At 45.4% G+C, this 15,016-nt stretch overlaps 1 protein-coding gene across 1 annotated transcript in view; it reads left to right on the plus strand.

Annotated features, from left to right (window-relative positions):
• Window positions 1-15,016, plus strand: part of CEND1 (cell cycle exit and neuronal differentiation 1) — a 32,580-nt gene that overhangs the window by 14,420 nt on the left and 3,144 nt on the right. The gene's annotated exons all lie outside the window — the stretch shown is intronic.

Here is a 15,016-nt window from a genome sequence, read left to right on the forward strand (position 1 = left end):
GAAGTTCTGAGGAGTGGTTCTGTGTCCCAGCATCTTAGGGATACACCTGAAGAGAGGTGATCCTTACTCAGAAGTTGTGCCTAATGGCACAAGGGGGCTCATTATAGCATTAATAGCAAAAGAATATCAAACATTTACACAGCACCCTTCATCCCAAACTATGCTCCTGATCTTGCAATGTGTAGTCCAGGGAGACAACAGTCGCACTCACACATGGTGCAATAGGGGAGCAAGGCCTTGGAATGTACAGCTAACAGGGCACTGCATAGTGTTGGAAGAAAGGGTATTTTGGTGCCACTTAAAGGCCTATTTTCAAAGCTTAAATGGTGCATCCGTCTCTGCCCAGGGCTGAATTTTACTTTTAGGGCTCAGACTTCCTACTTCAGATCTTCTTTAGCTAATGGTGAAGGCGCTGGCTGTAGAAAGTGCACCATAGGTTTTAAATATTGGGGTTTCCTGGAACAGTAGGTTCAGATCTCAGCAGCACTGAGCCAGCATTTCATTCGTCCATGGTAGATAACTTGAGTTCCAGGCATCTTAATATATGGGGGGAGAGATTGTAGGGCTATATCTGCAAAACTGAAGACCTTCCTACGTTGCATAGAGACTGATGAGCCTACGAGACATTCTCTCAAGAGTAGGGGTTTGCCCTGCAGTGCTTAGCACAAATCCCCACCTTCTTTCCAGTGCTATGCAGCACACTGTGCATTGGTTGGCTGCTGTTTCAGAGGTGCTGTCTGTACCCAGGACCTGAATCTGGATTGTGCAGGCAAATTTTTGTACCCAGATGTCACATAATGCAGAGTCAGGTGATGCAGCTGATCCACTCTTTAGGAGAAAGGTTCTTGTTTAATTATTAATGATAGTGAGCTAGACTGTGCCATTTGGAGCAGCCCTGAGCAACAGTCGCAGCACCCCAGGAATAGCCATGAGGTATTGTGACTCAGAGACCTCCTTCTAGGGTATAATTCCTCTCCAGCTCCCTCCCTCAGGGGTCATGAGTTATTGCTGGTCTATACAGACAGGAAATTACCACGTCCCTCCGGTAGTGACTCAGCTACTCTGGCCAGTGGAGTAGGGGTTCACCAAGACACCACTCATTCCTTGCCCACTTGCTCCAAGGAAGGAGGAAAAGGTTTAGTAGCCTCTTGACTCCATGTCCCTGAACCTGAGATCTGGGAAGCCCAAGTCAGGAGGTAAGCAGCTGGGGGCTCTTACTCCCTTGTGCTGGTGCATAATCTGAGTTAGCCTCTATCTGAGGATGATTATTAATGATTCCATTATATTATTAACACCAGCCCACTGGGATGGCCAGCTTCTCCCATGCTAATGTGAAAATTGTAGTCTATGCTAAAATGGAAGTTAGGGCTCTATGGAATTGAGATGTGTTGAAAATTGTAGGCAATCATTTTGAATTTCAGCTTTCCCTGTCCTACTTGCAGACAGAGGCCTCTGTAGGGAAGCACGTGATCTGGGCCTAGCCAGCAGCCTTCTTTGTCTCTCTATTTTAAGAGTTCTTGCCTGTTTTTCTGAATTCTAAGGCCTGGTCTGCACTGAATTATATCATCCTATCTATGCCTCTCAGAGGCCGTGAAAAATTTATGCCCTGAGAACTGTTAGAATGACCTAACCATGGAGAAGGCATAACTGTGTTGATGGAAGGATTCTTCCATTGACCTAGCTACAGCCTCTCAGAGGCTTGGTCTTCACTGAGAGATTTTTTGGCAGAAAATATGCTAATGAGGGACTCATTAGCATGAATTGCAATCTCATTAGCATATTTTCTGCCATTTCTTTTTGCATAAGGGGTTTTTGCACAAAAGGAAGCAGTGTAGACAGAGGCTTCTTCTTCACTGCAAGTTTTTTCAGCAGAAAAAATGCTAACGAGATCACGACTCATACTAATGAGTCCCTCATTAGCATATTTTCTGCCAAAAAAACTCAGTGAAGATGAAGCCAGAGAGGTGGATTAACTCTGTGGATAGAAAACTCCCTTTCAGGAAGGCAGGGAAGATCTGCACAGCAGTTACTGCAGGTGTTGTGTAGGGAGGATCTACACAACGGTGCTGCAGCCATGCCTCTGTAGCACCTGTTGTTTAGACACAATCTAAGAAATATAACAGCGTTATGTTGTGACCATCCAGCCAGCGTAGATTATGTTTATCTAATTTCTCTGTCTGTATGCTGTGACTACAGCAAGAATAGAAACAAAATCCAAGCATTTCGCAATATACAAGCTGTGGTCCTTTTACACAGCCCCCTCAGCCCATTGGAATGGAGATCCCCAGCCAAGCCTGAGCATGTTACATATTGCTGTGTCTGCTCTGCAATTACATCTGCCTTTATTTCTAGTCTAAAAATCAGCACAGAGAGCATAATAAGGCTTGGGGGTGGAAGGGAGAGAATATGCCTTTTATAATTCTGGCACATATTACAGTAAAGCTAAGAGTGACTCATCCATTCTGATTGGTGCAGGATGGACGCATCTTTTTGTCTGCGCAGGCAGGAATAGATTTAGATTCTACTCCTCTGTGGGCTCAGGTATAAATCTGTGAGCAGTTGGGGTGCCGGGAAAGAGTTGTTTCCTTATATGGGCCCTGTTGTGTCGGCTGTTACCTCAGCAGCACTGCATGGCTCTTACTGTACTGACCTTGAAGAAGCTGCAGCATCAAGGACTGATACTGAAGACTTTCCAGAGAGGCAGAAATTTGGAAGGGATTTCTTTTTTCTTTGTCATCAGGGTGATTAGCTCATTTCCCTCATTACAGATACTTTTCCCAAAGAAAGAAGCTGGGAAGCTTCCCAGCCCCCTTGAACAGCACCGGTTGTTAAACAAAGAAGTATTAAAAAGAAACCCCCTATGCCTTGTGCAGCCTGTTCTCAAGCCCAGTCAGCTGTGTAGGAGGCAGAGAAAGAGCTGGAAGGAGGAGGGATGGGCAAAGAAGCAGAGAAAGAAAGAAATGGATATAATAAGGGATAAAGAGAAAAGAGGCTAGTGAAAGAACAGGTGGTTAGAGAGCTAGGAGACAGAAAGAAGAAAGCCAATAGCAGCTTAAGAGATAGAGGCTTTGAGCTTTTCTGTCTTAGGTACTTGCTTCAATTTAAGCCCATTGATTTCACCTGGCCAGCACAGGTGCTTAAAGTGAAGCAGGTGCTGAAGTGTTTTGCTGGAGCGGGAACAAAAGAGGAGGTGAGAGAGAGAGAGAGAGAGCTAGTTGGAAGGATTCAGAGAGGGGTTAAACCAGCTCAAATGGATGGCAAAGAGCCTGCTACCCAGAAGGCTGGACAGCATTAAAAAAGGGGCTGTTCAATTCTTTGTTTGTGAGAGAGAAGCACGGCTCTCCAGCACCATTGAGGGTTGGTGTTTCGGGCCTGGAGACAGAAGGGCATCTCAGAGGCCTGAAAGTGGATAGATAATGGACTCCTACAAATTACCCTGTCAGCTCTGCTCAGACATCACCTAGGGTGCCTGCCCTCTTGAGGGATAAAGGGCCTGTCAATCTTCTGGTTTCTCCGCTCAGCCAGCTGAGCCCAAGGTCTAAAATGACACAGGGCAGTTCTGTGAAGTGGGTGGGCCTCTCAGGTGGTGGAGACTGAGGGGGAACATGCCTGTAGGTTGTATGTCTGCAAGGGGAGGTCAACAAGAATAACAGGAGTGAATATTGTATTTGTATTGCTGACATCACAGTAGTGCCTCCAGGGTCTGGATGAGATCAGGGGCCCATAGTACCTGGCCCTGGTGAAACCCTACCCCAGAGACCTTACTGTCTAAATCAGTGTTTCCCAATTTTTTTTGACCACGGAACCCTTTCAAACTCAGAAAAATTTCAAGGAACCCCCTAGCCAGGGATTAAGTTTGTCGAGCAAAAAAAAAAAAAAAAACCACACACCCAAACACACACACACTGCCAGTACACCACAATTGGTAGTAATAAGATGCTAAATACGGTCATGTCGAAGCAAAAACACGCTCCTCTGTGTTTAGGCAGCTAACAAGCAGCTTTATTAATTAATAAAGCACAGCATGAGCCAAACGTGGTCACAGCAGAGCTAGACCCAGTAAGGCTACTAATACAATCAATCCTAGTATCTTTATACCCTTAACCAAACAGTCTGACGTCAGGGCATCCAATTACAGAAATCCTCAATTAAATTTGGAAAAACAAAGCCTTATCAACAAGATGGCGGACAGGTGCGAGGGAGTACATCTCCTGTCCCAACCAGCCCAATTAACACATACCAATAGCCCATCCTGTAGGCCTCTTCTCACGGGGTGACAGAAAGTTCACTCTGGTCTACGTGCTTGAGAGAAAAGCTGAAATGGTTTCTGATATACAAGATGGCTTCAAGCTAAATATGAAAATGGTTTCTACAGCTTCTACAGTCATGAGATCACCATTCATTTATATTCAACAAAAATCATATTAAACATGTACAAAAAATAAAACTATCAAATAATATTAATTATATTCATAGTTTTCAATGTGAAGAGTGGTTTTTCTTTTCTTGGCAAATTCTTTTTATATTTGGTTTAATACTAGAAAGTTGGATTTGCATATCTGGCGCAGCATTCAGTCGACTTCTGTATTTCGTTTTCGTTGCTGCATAGTTCGAGAACCCAGTTTCGCACAAGTATGTACTGGCAAATGGTAACAGCTGACAAATTGCGCGTCTTGATAAAGATGAATATTCTTGACTTTGACATAAATCACTCCAAAATGTAATCAGAGAAACTTCTTTAAATTTTTGTATTAATTGGCCATCTGAAGCGATTTCAATTAGGTTTTCATAATCTTGTGTAGAAAAACTGACTGGCTTTTCTGTTAAACTTAATGGATTTCGAATCCAGTTATTGTTGTCATTGATGTTTGGAAAATACTTAATGATGTTCGTGTATAAATCGCGGAGATGTTCTGCAATGTTGCTGCGAATATCTTCATCAAGTTTGTATCCATTTTCTTCAAGGAAATCATTCAGAGTTGGTAAACAATCCAAATCATTTCGTCCTACAGATGAGATCCAAAACTGTAGCTTCCGTGACAATGACAAAATTTTGTCTTTCGCATTAAAAATATTTACATTCTTTCCTTGCAGCGACAGATTTACTTCATTTAGTTTTGTAAAGATGTCTGCAAGATAAGCAACTCTCAATAACCACAAAAAGTCTGTTAAACGATCAGACAGTTGGAATTTGTGATCCATCAGATATGCGGAGAGCTCATGACGCAATTCAAATAATCTAACCAGCACTTTTCCTTGTGATAGCCACCTGACTTCTGTATGTAGAAGCAGGGCTGTGTGCTAACTACCCATATCTTCACACATAATTTTGAACAGTCTTGATTGTAATGGTCGAGTTTTTATATAATTAATAATCTGTACTGCTTCTTCATCCAACACATTTTTAAGACAGGGAGAAATATTCTTAACTACCAGAGCGTGTCTGTGGAGAATGCAGTGACTGCTGGTGCAGTTTGGTGCTACATTTTTTATTCATGTTACAGCGCCAGCCACTGTTCCTACCATTGCTTTGGCACCATCGCTGCACACATCAACACATTTTTCCCAGCTTATTTGATGTGTTTTCATAAAGTTATTGATACAATTGAATATATTCTCACCAGTTGTATTGGTTTGCAAAAATTCACATAAAAGTAAGTCGTCTTCAATAGAACTATTAAAATCATAACGGACAAATACAAGCAGAACTGCAAGACCTGCAACGTCACTGGACTCGTCTAATTGTAATGCATATGCATCACATAAATGCAGCCAAAAAATAAGCTCCTTCTCGATGTCAGCAGCAAGATCGTGAATACGACGTGTGACAGTATTGTTTGATAGTGGCACAGCCTCAACTTTTTTACTAGACTCCTGATCCAGCATACACATTACAATATCTTTTGCACATGGTTTTATGAGTGATTCCCCAATAGTGTGTGCTTCTCCAGCGAGCGATATATGATAGCTTACTTTGTAAGATGCCTCTGTTGCATTTTCATTATCAGATTTGGCAATTTTTGACATGAAGAGTTTACTTTTTTCAAGCGATTCAAGCTTTTGCTTAAAAAAACTAATGTCTTTATCTTTGTATTCTGGATGATTTGTTTCAAAATGACTTCGCAATTTAGCAGGTACAACTATTAGATAATATTTTGTTGCACACTACACACTGGGCACCTGGAGCATCTTCATTTCCATTGCTTGTGAATCCAAATGCCAAATAGACCTCACAATACCTGCGTTTCTTATTAGTCAGCTGAAATTTTTCATAATTAAATTGAGCTGCCTCAGTATTTTCCTTGCTGGTTTCAGTAAAAATATTGGAGTTTGATGTACTCACTTTTCTCTTTAAAGTTCCTTCTTTTAACCAATGATCCATGGGGAATTTTGGTATTAGATTGAATTCTTAAACTTAAAGTCACACACAGGAGCCACGTGTCCTCACAGTGTGTATGGGGATTTGTTCCGATCCTCACAGTGAGTAGGAGTTCCGGTGTTCCACTCACTGATAGTACTCCCCCCCCACCTCTCCACACACACACACACACATGCTGCCTTTACCAAGGGACCTAGCAGCAGCAACAGCTGCTTGTCCCGCTTCTGCCCGATCAACCCAAGATCCCTCTCCCGCGTCCCCCGCTGCCGTTCCGCTTTTACCAAGGGACCTAGCAACAGCAACAGCTGCTTGTCCTGCTTCTGCCCGATCAACCCAAGATCCCTCTCCTGCGTCCCCCGCTGCCGTTCCGCTTTTACCAAGGGACCTAGCAACAGCAACAGCTGCTTGTCCTGCTTCTGCCCGATCAACCCAAGATCCCTCTCCTGCGTCCCCCGCTGCCACTCTGTTTTTTCCGGTGATAAAAGCAGAGGGGCAGCGGGGGACGCGGGAGAGGGATCTTGGGTTGATTGGGCAGAAGCGAGACAAGCAGCTGTTGCTGTTGCTAGGTCCAGTGGTAAAAGCAGAGCGGCAGCGGGGGACGCGGGAGATGTCTGAAAGGGGAGCGGGGAAGGAGCCAGCATCTTTGCGCGCCAGGCTCCTCTGTCCTCTGTGGGGGGAGGGGAGTGTTCGGGTTCTCGCGGAATCCTTACGTTCGCTTCACGGAACCCCAGGGTTCCGCAGAGCACCATTTGGGAAACACTGGTCTAAATAAACAACACAGACAAAGGGTGGGTGACAGGATAGATGAGGAACTGAAGCACAGAGATCAAGTTCCCCCCCCCAGGTCTCATGGGGAATCGAGGGCAGAGCTGGGGACTGAATCCAGCTCTTCTGGGATCCAGTCCAGTCAGCCTCGTGATACTTTTCAAACTCTGTCAACTAAATGACCCTTTTAGTCGTTAATGTTCAAGAGCAGAGAATTCCAAAGGGCTCCTGTGAGGGTCACTGTGTTGACTGAAACCATCATGTAGCCATGTCCCACTCACAAACAATGCCGAAATCGATATGTTTCCATGACACGTTTTGGCTTTGGCCGCACAGCCTATTTCAACCAAAGCACATACCCAGCTGCACTCATGACAGAGAGAGAAAACATCTATCTTGCTGCTGGAAAACAAACCTGTGTGGAATGACTCATGCGATGGGACATGGCTACATAATGGCTGCATGCAACACAGTCACCCTCAGAGGAGCATGTTAGAATTTCTCTACTCTTGAATTTTAACAAATAAAAAGGTCATTCAATTGACACCAGGTGAGGATCTGGCCTATATATAATGGTTAAACCAGTTAGGTAGCTGCATTGGATATACATTGAAAGATTATTGCATTTTATTTCTTCATTAACGAGCCTGAGACTAGAGTGGGTTGGGAAATTAATAGAAGAGCACCAATTGTTCTGAACGGGGCCGGACTGGCAATGGCATATGGAGCTATGCGAATTGCGTATCTTATGTCGATGCTATTTTGAAATAGCTTATTTCGTCATTTGGCCCTGTCTACACAGCGCCAAATTTTGAAATAAATGCTATTCCAAAACTTCCCTTACTCCTCGTAGAATGAGGTTTATAGGGATGTCGGAATAGCGAGCCCGAAATAACGTGCTGTGAAGATGCAGGATAGCTATTTTGGGATACTCCGGTATCCCAAAATAGTGCTGCAGTGTAGATATAGCCCAGCTGTCCCATCTTGTGGCTGTGTGTTGACAGTTTGACTCTACTTCTTATGGGACAGCATGACAAAGAACCCTCTCAGTGTCTCATTTCTGAATTTGCATGAAGCCTGCCTTACACAAGTGGCCCTTCCATGTCAGAGCTGAGGCAGGGCAGGGTGGGGGGAAGTTACACTTCTGCACTCTGTGCTGTACTCATTCTTGGAATAAATAGAAGAGGTCAGGCTTCTATTTCACTCTGATTTCACACTGAATTCACTTCAGAAATTGAAGGACCAGTGGAGTGGTCCATCTTCACTGGCATCCTGGACATTTGGTGAAACTAAAAAAAGGCAGCAAATATAAGAATGATAACAGGGCATACATTTTTATTTTTAATTTTTTTGCACAATGTAGAATTAGTCTGTGGAACTCATTGACCCATGACATCAGTGAGCTCATGAGATGAGCAGGATTAAAAAATGTATACAGATAACAAGAATATCTAGAGTAAGGGTTATGAAAAAGAGGGGGGACATGGAAGTGACACAAACACTCATGCTCCAGGACATGCTGTGAAGAAATTTAGGGGACAGGAAGAAATTTCTTTAAGGGACAGTTTATCCTATTGCTCACTTGAAGGTATCTTGCACCTTCCTCTGTAGTAGCTGGTATTTGCCATTATCAGAAACAGGATACTGGACTGAGACAGAGCAGTGATATGGCAATTCCTATATTCCTAGATCTCTGACTGGCCTGTACCAAATTGATGAAAATTTGATCCTGCTGGTCAGTGTTGTTACGTGTCCCCTTCCATGCCTGATCCATAGACAATATGGGTCCATTACAGTCTTCAGCTTGAGAAGTTTTTAGTTCAAACTGCAGACTTTTGCTTTCAGCTCTGGCGCTCCCTGGTTCAGTCCCCAGTGCTGGCTAAGTTGAGGGCTGTTTAGGATTTGAGATGCTCAGTGGGCTTTGGTTGCACAGGAGAAGCTGCTTCTCTCTGGAAGAATCATGTAGACGGCTGTACCTGGTCCACTGTGAATGTGTGTGAGTTACAGGCAGACAATTCTAAAATGCTCAGGATAGTTACGACCAAAGCAGACTGTGAAGAACTTCAAAAAGATCTCACCAAACAAAGTGATTGGGCAACAAAATGGCAAATGAAATTTAATGCGGATAAACAAAGTAATGCAAACTGGAAAAATAACCCCAACTATACAGACAATATGATGGGGGCTAATTTAGCTACAGCTAATCTGGAAAGAGATCTTGGAGTCATTGTGGATAATTCTCTGAAGACATCCATGCAGTGTGCAGTGGAAGTCAAAAAAAGCAAACAGGATGTTAGGAGTCATTAAAAAAAGGGATAGAGAATAAGATGAGAATATCTTATTGCCTTTATATAAATCCATGGTACACCCACATCTTGAATACTGCATACAGATGTGGTCTCCTCATCTTAAAAAAAGATATACTGGCATTAGAAAAGGTTCAGAGAAGGGCAACTAAAATGATTAGGGGTTTGGAACAGGTCCCATATGGAGAGAGATTAAAGACTTTTCATCTTGGAAAAGATGAGACTAAGGGGGGATATGATAGAGGTCTATAAAATCATGAGTGGTGTGGAGAAAGTGAATAAGGAAAAGTTATTTACTTGTTCTTATAATATAAAAACTAGGGAGCACCAAAAGAAATTAATGGGCATCTGAATTAAAACAAATAAAAGGATGTTCTTCTTCACACAGCGCATAGTCAATCTGTGGAACTCCTTGCCTGAGGAGGTTGTGAAGGCTAGGACTCTAACAGGGTTTAAAAGAGAACTAGATAAATTCATGGAGGTTAAGTCCATTAATGGCTATTAGTCAGTATGGGTAAGGAATGGTGTCCCTAGCTTCTGTTTGTCAGAGGGTGTAGATGGATGGCAGGAGAGAGATCACTTGATAATTACCTGTTCAATTCACTCCCTCTGGGACACCTGGTATTGGCCACTGTGGGCAGACAGGCTACTGGGTGGATGGACCTTTGGTTTGACCCACTATGGCCATTTTTATGTTCTTATGTACAGAACTCAAGCTCCGGAGACCCAGGGAGGTGCCTGGTTCAATGCCCGGTCAGATGATGGCCACCACACAAAAAACCCTATAGCGGACAGCTGCAAAATAAGAGTTTTATATTTAAAACCAGGTGATAAAACAATTGGCTTATTTCCCTTTGCAGAGCTCAACTCCTTCACCCTTCTGTGTGGCTTTATTCCAACCCAGCTCACTTTGGGGGTGGCAGTAAAGTGCTAATTATTCTAAATGTTTCCCAGAGAGGGGGAAGCACATTGAACAGAAATGTCACTACTTGCTGCAGCCCCTTATAAGCAGAATTAGAGGGGTTTAACCTCCCCCCTCCCCACCCGTCCATTCAATAAGATTTTAGAACTCAGTGGATCATCTTAGAACAAAAGTGCAACAGACAAAGCCATCTGGCTGGGGCGGTTTCCATGCAAGCCTCTCCTTCTAAGCGGGCTATGGTAATAAGCTCATATTTCACTTAGCCGGCAGAAAGCTCTCCACAGGCCCCTGGAAGTGCTGAAGGTCAGCGGGGAGATAATGAAGAAGGCTGCTCAGATCTGACGGCTGCTGCCTGTTTACTCATTATTTCCCAGGCACCACACTGACACCATGCATCCCCGCTGCAGCTCTGGCAGAGAACTGGCGGGCGTTGGCTTCTCTTTTCCTTCCATCACTGGGAAGCTGTAACGCCAGCCCGAGTCGCTGCCAATCTGTTTTGCGCTCTATCCACTTGTCATTTATGCCTCCTGGGTTGAGCGCTGCAAATTCACAGCCATGAAAAACGGGTCATGGACTGTGAAATCTGGACGTTTGTGTACTTATAGCCTAAACTATACAGATTTCATGGAGGAGACCCGAGTTTCTCAAATCGGGAGGTCCTGACAAAAATCACAGTTCAGGGGAGTTGCAAGGTTATTTTGGGGGGTCATGGTATTGCCACTCTTGCTTCTGTGCTGCCTTCAGAGCTGGGCAGCTGGAGAGCAGTGGCTGTTGGCTGGGTGCCCAGCTCTGAAGGCAGAGCCACTACCAGCAGCGATGCAGAAGTAAGGGTGGCAATACAATAACATGCTGCCCTTGCTTCTGTGCTGCTGCCTTCAGAGACAGGTGGCAAGAGAGTGGCGGCTGGTGACTGAGAGCCCAGCTCTGCAGTGGGCAGCAGAGAAGTAATACCCTCCCATGCCAACCTTATCTCTGCGCTGCTGCTGGTAGCAGCTCTGTCTTCGGAGCTGGGCTCATGACCCGAACCCAATGTTCCTCAGCTGCCCGGCTCTGATGGCAGCACCACTGCCTGCAGGAGCACAAAAGTAAGGCTAGCAGCAACTGCCCTCCCTATAATAACTGTCACCCTCCCCCAAACTCCCTTTTTGGTCAGGCCCTACATTTGCAACACTGTGAAATTTCAGATCTAAGTAGCTGAAATAATGAAATTTGACTTAAAAGCAGTGATGACGGCAGCAGCTTGGAGCTCCCTGCCACTTTCAAATCATGGCAATCTACATTGCAGTAGCAGCCCTGCCACTTAAATGGCTGTGGCTTTGTGTGACGCCACCACCCATGATGCAGCTGCAATCCACACCCATGCGGCGATGCCAGACCGGGCCAGCAGCAGTGTGAGGTGCCCATGGCTGCTGACGGGGCAAAAGGGGCAGCTGCCCCAAACCTTTAAATCAGCGCCCGAGCCTGGGGTGGTACAGGCCGGGCAGAGCTGGCTGCGGGAGGCTAGCCCTAGCCCTGCCCCTTTCACCTGAATCCCCTCCCCTTCCAGGAGCCCAGAGCCTGCTCCCTCCGCTTTGCCCAAGGCCCGGCATTTCTGTCGGCAGCCCTGACCAGAGGTGACAGTCGGTCGGGATGGTGTACGGGTAAGAAGTGTCCATTGCTACCGGACAATACACAGCCGCGGCAGTGCTTTCACCTTGATACCTCTTTCTCCCTCCCCCGCATGTTGGTGGCCTTGCCGGTAGGGACTGGCAGAGCTTTAATGTTGCTGCCCCTTCCTCCTGCCCCCCAGGCCACTGATTGGAGATGCAGGGCTGCTGACAGTGGGAGGCCAAAGGGCAGCTGCCCTGGGTCCTGGTGATTTAAAAGGGCCTGGCGTGCTCACGGCTCCTATCCCCTTCCCCCACGCCGCAACAGCTGCTGGAGCCCCAGGTAGCCTACATAGTAGGGCTGGCTGGGAAAAACTGCCTCCAGCCCCGCCCCTTCCACCCAAGGCCCTGCCCCTTCTGTACAGAGAAGATTTTAAAGTTACTTTTACTCTGCCTATGAGAGAGAAATTCACCTAAATGGGCCTGTGACTGTGGTAGGGCCCCACTCATAGGCACAGGAGGGGGGTTGCTTGGGTTTTTTTTCCTGCTGAAGCCAGGTGTGTCTGTCGGTTTGTTATGTCTCAACGTGCACCCAGGCTGATTTGTTACATTCATTGGTGCCTCCGGAAGCCTGGCCAGAACAGGTGCAGCTGCTGTTGCTGGTGGCTCTCTGCTACCCACAGACAAAACCATCCCATGAGCAACTGAGCGGGCAGAGAGATGGCAAGGTGTAATTGCACAGGCCTTGCAAAATAAGGACTAGCTCGCCATCTGCTGTCCAGTCAGGGAGGCTCCATTGAACTCAGTGGAGCAACACCAATTTACACCTAACACTATTTGCCTGTCACTGTGTGGGAACTGTGACAACTACAGTACGAACTCTTGTGACTGCATGATCTGCTGGTAACGATGAAACTCATCCTGGCAATCTCTGCAGAGCGTGCTGTAGGTGCACCTTTGCCCCTGTCTGGATGGAGTATGTCAGGTCCGATCATGTATATTTACATACAAGGATTTTCCAGCCGGAGCGTAAAGGAAACTCCATGATGAAGGGTGCATAAGCCACAGACAGGAGTACTGAAGGACATGGGGAACTATAGATCCACTTTCCCAGTCAAGCAAAAGGACTTTCTTATAATCAAGGAGTGAGGAAGCCGTGGGAAAGAAATGGAGGGTGTTTTCAAGAGCAAAGGATGGCAGGGAAGAAAGCGCATTGTTGGCAGTGCTCTGAAGGCTGGTGTTGCTGGAGGAGTAGATAGGCTGGAGGAATCTGGGATTAGAGATGCACAGATAAGGAGAGAAGGTGAGAATTATGAAAACCTCAAGAGAGACAACAGGGAGCTTGAGAAAAGAGAAGTCAGTGGAAGGATCCAAAGCTGGGGGAGGGAACTTATGGTTAGTATGCTGGGCAAGAGAGATGGAGGAAACTTCATATTGTACAGACTGGAGAGGGAGGTGAACTATGATGTTGGAGCCCCTCCCATTCAGTAATCTGAGGGATGAAACAAGATGCCAGAGCTCAGGCCACTGCATGGCTGGCTCTGGCTGACAGGGGGAGGAAAAGGCTCTGCATGTTGCCGTTCCCCCTCAGGGAATGGCAGCCCAGGGAAGCATTCACCTTCAGGCTTTTCTCCGGCTGCTTCCATTGGCCAGGTTTTGGTCACCCCAGGCGACCGCCTAGTTCTCCTGTATGATCAGGCTGGGCCTGGTTGTGAGTGTTGGGAGGCTCAGAGAAGCGGTTCTAGTGAGTGTGCTAGGAGATGGCAAGGGCCTGGATGATGGTTTTGGCCTTCTGGACCGAAAGAAAATTGTAAAGACGTAATGGGGAAGGAACTGCAAGATTTGGACCAAGCCTGGGTGTGTGGGACCTGGGAGATGGAAGAATCCAAGGTGACTCCTGGATTACGGACCTAAGCGACTGGGAGGATGGAGAGTTGTCAACAGCAACAGAAATAATAGGCCAGATCCTCAGCTGCTATAAATCCGGATAGCTCATTGCAGTCAGCGGGACTATACCAGCTTGGTCTAATAACGCCATTGTTGCTGACCCGGAGGAATCGCAACCTAAAACTGAAAGGCTCCATGACTTCCCATGAATCCTTGGCTGGATTCACATTCTCGGCTCTCTGGATTCATTCTGCCCATGAATCGTCGGCTCTCACTGCATTGTGGCTCAGTGACCTTCAGTCATTAAATCACACTGAGTTCAAAGCTGGGACTAAACCTCAGTTGCTTTTTAATATCATGCCTTTGCTCTTGTCTCAAAACCATGCCATGAGCAGCGATAGAGTGCAGATGATACAGGGCTTGGTGCCTGACTGATTTGCTTCTGGAATTATTAAATGACTTTCTGTGGGTAAGCAGAATTTTGCAGCATCAAATCCTAGGAAAGGTTTTCCCAACCTGGCTCCTCAGTCAATATTCCCAACCTGGCTCTTCAGTCAATGGTTGTTCCATTCATTCCTTCTGTCTTCCTTTCTTTTACTGCTGTATGCTTAGAGCTCCAGAGTATGAAGCAAGGCTTTATTGTGCTAAGTAATGTGTATCCATATAATTACATTTGGTGGAATTGGATTTTTAAGTTTTGTAGTTTCAGTGGTAAGACCTGTTTCTTTTTAAACTTTTAATTTTTCTCAATTTACATTTTCATGGTTATGCAAAATTATGTTTTAACCTTTTTTGAAAATGTTATTGCAGGAAATTATAGGAGAGTCAGATAGTGCAGGGTGGGGGGAGGGGGAGAGAGTCAGACAATTATTTAACAACAGTAGATATTGAGATACTAAAAATGAAAATTTTACAACCATTAAAACAAAAATTGTCAACATATTAAAATATACAGAAAAGTCCTTAAATTGAACTCTTCTAATCATATAATTGTAGGACTAGAAGGGACCTTGAGAAATCATCTGATCCAGTCCCCTGCACTCATGCCAGGTCTAACTATTAGGCCATGTCTACACTAGGAAACTATTTCAAAATAGGAAAATTTTACTTAACTCCCGATTTAACAAATTCCAACTAGCATGTCCATACTGTGGGGAAGCCTTGAAATTTG

Source organism: Pelodiscus sinensis, chromosome 5 (genome assembly GCF_052426305.1).
Source record: "Pelodiscus sinensis isolate ZL-2025 chromosome 5, ASM5242630v1, whole genome shotgun sequence".
NCBI classification, from domain to species: domain Eukaryota; kingdom Metazoa; phylum Chordata; order Testudines; family Trionychidae; genus Pelodiscus; species Pelodiscus sinensis.